This window comes from Antechinus flavipes, chromosome 5 (assembly GCF_016432865.1).
Source record: "Antechinus flavipes isolate AdamAnt ecotype Samford, QLD, Australia chromosome 5, AdamAnt_v2, whole genome shotgun sequence".
NCBI lineage: Eukaryota > Metazoa > Chordata > Mammalia > Dasyuromorphia > Dasyuridae > Antechinus > Antechinus flavipes.
Window position 1 is genome coordinate 5341755 of NC_067402.1, and position 4912 is coordinate 5346666.

Here is a 4912-nt window from a genome sequence, read left to right on the forward strand (position 1 = left end):
GTTTGGGACTCGCTTAGGGTCACACAGCCGGTAAGTAGTAGAGGCGTCCGAGCTGAAAATGAGTCCCTCCGTTCCCTCCCCCCCGGGGCCTCCCTTCCCCCTCACCCATTTGGGCCGGAGGTCATCGTCCCGACAGCTGCTTATCACATAAGTGATTCTTCAGTAGTGGGGGTGGGCAATTCCGCTCCCCCTTCTCCCCCCAGGGAAAAGCTTTCTGCTGAAGTGGCAAACGTGGGTGATAAGGGCAGGCGATGGCGAGGGCAGAGCCTGTCATTATCTCTTACATAACATAAGAAAACACTTGTCCTTTCTGGACAGGCCGATCAGAGCCTTTAATTAGCTGCCCCCTCACCCCCCCACTTCCTGGGCAGAGAGCTGGGGGAGCCCGGGGCTGCCGGAGGAGGCCCGGGCGGAGGAGAGCTCACCTGCCCAGCGCCCCGTGCCTCGGGGCCTCCGTCTGACCCGCCTCTGTAGACCGGACTTTATTGGCCCCTGGCGCCATATTGGGTCGGCTGCCAAGCCTTGGAGGCATCCAGGCCCAGGTGCGCTCACTCCTGTGGATTCAGGGCTGCCGGCCACCTCCAGGCCGCCTCATCGCTCTGGCCACTGGACCCCGGTGGCTCTGGAGGGGAAAGTGAAGCAGGTGACCTGGCAGCGCCCCCAATTTCCTTGGCCGACAAGGCACCCCCCTCCCTGACGTCACGGCCCTTTTCCAGTGTGAGGGGGCGCAACAACAACCCACCAGCTTGTCTTTGCCTGACAGTGAATTACAGAGATGGCGTGAATAAACTGTCATCGATCCTGAGAACCAAATCAGGTGAGGTGGTGGATAGAGTGCTGAGGAGTTGGACTGAGTTCGAATTCTGCCTCAGGTACTTAGTAACTCTGGGACTTGGGGCCAGTCATTGTTTAGCCTCAGTTTCTTTACCTGTGAAATGGGGCTAATTCATTCATTGGAGCTTTTATTTCACCAGCTGGATTGGAGGATCCAATGAGATCATGTGTCCAAATAAACACCATATGGGAAAGCGCAAGGAGGGCGGGTCCTTGTAGAAGGAGGGCAAAGGTGAGAGCAGTTGGTGGCACTGAGGGGAGGGGGAGCAGGGGCCACCTCCTCCCTCCTCCCCCCCCATGATCAGGCCCTTTCCTCATTTTTCTAGAATGGCTTTTTTCTGTTAAAAATGATCATTCCCGAAGCTCTGCTTGGTGACGTCTCCCTTGATCTGTTGGATCCTCCCGGGAAGGGCTGCACTCTTACACCGAGACTTCGGGCAATCCCTCCATCTGCTGGATTTTCCCATCCCCCCATGTGTACTCACACACTCACTCCCTGTCAGTTTCCCCATTGGTAAAAATGGAGTTGTCCCTCCCAGCTCTGGACCGAGGAGCTTGGGAATGGCCAATCCAGGAGGAAAAACAAGCTCCATTTCCCAGATGTTGAAACCGAGTCCCCTTTGGCAATGATCAAGTTACAGGTTAGGAGAATTAAGCAGTCTTGCTGGCTCCAGTCCTTTCCCTAAGGCTGCCACCCCGCCTTGGAAGGGCTTGAATGGGGGTCGGCAGGCAGGCAGGCTGTAGGACCCCAGAGTGTGGGCTAGTGGACAGAGCCCAGAGTCGGGAGCACTGCGGTGGAGTCGGGAGCACTGCTCATGGAGTTACAAGCTTAGCATGTAGTCGGGAGGGGTGCGCTCAAATCCCACCGTAGCCGCTTCCCCACATTGGGACGGCCCTTCTCTGCCTGGAGCCCCCCTTATTTGGAAAGCACGGCCCCTTGGGGGGCTTTCATCTTTAAATCTCGATGCCAAGATAGCTGCGGTTTGATGCAATGGGAGCCAGACCTGGAACCAATTCAATTTAATTCGCATTTATTAAGCACCTACTATGTACTAGGCACCAGACTAGAAACCCTGGGGCTGCTGCTAAGAAAAGAAAGGTGGTCTCTGCCTTCAAGCAGCTTCCAGCCTATTGGGGAAGACAAAGCCCTTGCACACACAAAACCTGGAAAGGGGGAGGGGCACGGGGCGGGGAGGCGGGATGTTCTGGGGAGTCCCAACGCAGCAGGTGACTGATGGGCCTCCAGCACGGTGACCGCCCTGGGCCGCTTCCACGCGAACTTTGGCCGGCCCATCCCTAGGGCAGGGCCGGCCTCCCTCAGCTCTGACCTCATCTGCGCCGTGGCACCCTAGGCTGTGACTCACCTTCCCTGGAAGCCCAGATCGCTCCCTGGCTATAGGAGGCAAAAAAAGGGCTCTGATCTCCTCTCCGGCCTCTGCCCCGCCCCCAGCTCCCAGAAACCCGCCCGAGGAGGCCCCGCTTCGGGAAGGACACAGGGAGAACCGGGGCGGAGGGGAATCCCCAGCCCGGGTTTTATGCTCTTGGGGGGCATTTCCCCCCCCCCCCCCAAACCGTCCACTCCTCCTCCCTAGACATGGAGCCGAGGCAGGGCTAAGGGGCCAGACAGCCTCATTTAGTGGCGTTCTCAGCAGGGGTCAGCAGGAAGCAGGAGCAGCTGTATGTGTGTCTCTGCTCCTCTGCCCGTCTCTACTTCCCTCCGCATCCTTCTTGCCAAGGGACTCAAATCTAGCCATTTGTTTACTCTCCTCTGGGATTGCCCCGAGCCCAGCCCACTGAGCCGGGCGTGGAAGTCAGTGCTGCGCCCTAAGATCCAGCACCTGTAGGACAGGGCCTCCTGCCTCAGAGGCCACGCCCCTTCTGCCCCCTCAGAGGCCACGCCCCCTGCTGCCTCCTGGGCCCATCCCACCAGCTGACCTGACACACCTGGCAATTCTCTGAAGGAAAGTCCCTAACAAGAGTGTGTGAGACAGGGAGTGAGTGTGTGAGTACACGTGGGGGGATGGGAAGGTACAGACTGGCCAACTTGAGTTAGTTGGGGAGAGTGATCCCCATTGCTTGGCCCTCGAGGATGAGTCCTCCCGGGCCTGTCGCTCCCTCGTGGATGGGCTGCGGGCCGGGCTCTGGTCCGTGTCACCGCAGGTCCCTTAACACCCACGGACTTTGTCTGGAACGGAAGGGCCTCAGCTTAGTCATCCCCCCGGTTTCTTCCACTTCTCCGTCTCCCGAGTCCCTAAAGGTTTTCCAGGAAGGCGGGACGTGTAACCCCGGGCCGGGCCGGGACATTTTCTAGATTGATCACCGCACTTGACGCACGTTGGTCAGTGGGCGCCAATACTGGGGCACTGGCCTGGCCTGACGGGCAGCACGAGCCCCGCACCTCAGAGAGCTCCCTCTCTAGTGGGGGGACTTAAGACTCCATTTCCAAAAGTGTTTTTTAGTCCCCCTCGAGCCTTGGGGTCCCCCAGCCCAGTTCCAGGGCAGGGAGGATCTTCACATTGACCAAGTCACACAGAACGTTCTTACACCAGTCCTTGAAGCCGTGTGTGGCCCAGTTTTGGAGGAACCCGCCCCTCCCGTCCCCGCTTTGTGAGCGCGATTGGCCACAGAACAGATCCACGCAGTGAGACTCACCGGGACTATTTTCTCGGCCCTGGCCAAAATCAGTTAGCGGAGAATTACGTCTGATTACGGCCCTTGCTGTTTGGAGAAGGGTCTCGGGCCCTCATCCTGATAAGGACATTTCGCCATTTATCATGTAACTGAATGCTGAGAGGAGCAGCTGATCATCCCTCACCGCCGGGAGACGATGCGACGCTTGCCACGAGGTTCTTCTGTGGAAAGGAGTGGGAGCCTCTGGGTCAGAGTCCCACGGCCTCCTTATGTGACTTCTCAGATTTGGGACAACGATTATAAATAATAATAACTCAGAATTTCAGAGTGCTTCACATACATCAGCTCATGTCATTTACACAGTGACATTGGGAGGTAAGTGCTGTTATAGCTCCCATTTTATAGATGAAGCAATGGAGGCCAGGAGAGGTTTAGTGACCGGGTAGGACTCGGAGACAGTTTCTGGATACCCATTCCTGTGTCAAGTCCCCCCTTCTCTGGATTCCGGTTTCTTTACTTGTAAAAGGAAGGAGTGGACTTGGTGATCCCTGAGGCCTTTTCTCTCTAAACCCCAGGATTTGGAGAAATCAGAGTCCGGGACGCCTCCACAGGCAGCGAGGCTGGCGCCTCTCCCTGGCCTGAGAACTCCCCGTTTTGAAGTTTCTGCTGCACAGCGATTGCTTGACCTCAGGAGTATAATGAGGCAGATAAAGTCCCGGCTCTGTGCGCTGAGCCACTTACTGTTCACGGGACCAGAAATCACCCTTTTTTCCCAGGCAGGTAATGACTTTAACGTGACCGTCTTTGCTCCATAGATTTCCGGTGTGAATATGAAGACTTCAGAGGGTCACTGAGATGATAAATTGATGTAATAACGGGTCTATAATTTCTCCAATGATGGTCTTCCGGGGCTTTCCAATGATAATGGGATGGTCGGTCTGCCCAGAAGGCCACATTTGTGAATGTCTTCTGATTGAACAGTACGGGACAAGAAAATCACGTCCAGGAGCTTTGATAGGGGTCAGGAGGGACTGAATGAAGATTGTCCAAGTGATGATTGGCCCAGTACAGCTTGTTGCCCGTGAATTGTGAGTTTGATTTTCTTTAAAGGCTTTGCATCAAAATCCACAGATTATTACTTCCAGATTGATTTTTCCCATGGGACATCTGTGCAGTGTGTGTTTTAATTATCATTTCATATGAATAAATACTTTTGGATCCGAAAGCCATCTGTACCTCCTTCTCCAAGGGAAACTTAAATGGCCATTGAAGTCATAAAGAACATTTCTATGTTTCTCAAAGGCTACAGGGAAGGCAGCTATCGTAAATACAGAAGATGGAATAATTTAATTATGGGGAAGCCTTGTGGTGAGCTAATTGAATCACAACTTTTATTATCACCATTTCCTGACAATTTGAAATAAATTTCTGAATATCAACACATAGG

The 4912-nt window shown here is 54.9% G+C and overlaps 1 long non-coding RNA gene across 1 annotated transcript; it reads left to right on the top strand.

The window, feature by feature from the left end:
- The first annotated feature begins 2867 nt into the window (after nucleotides 1–2867).
- Nucleotides 2868–4690, top strand: LOC127564804 (uncharacterized). Its single transcript, XR_007954361.1, has 2 exons — nucleotides 2868–3840; nucleotides 4281–4690. It is a non-coding gene; the product is annotated as an uncharacterized LOC127564804 (long non-coding RNA).
- Nucleotides 4691–4912: the final 222 nt, after the last annotated feature.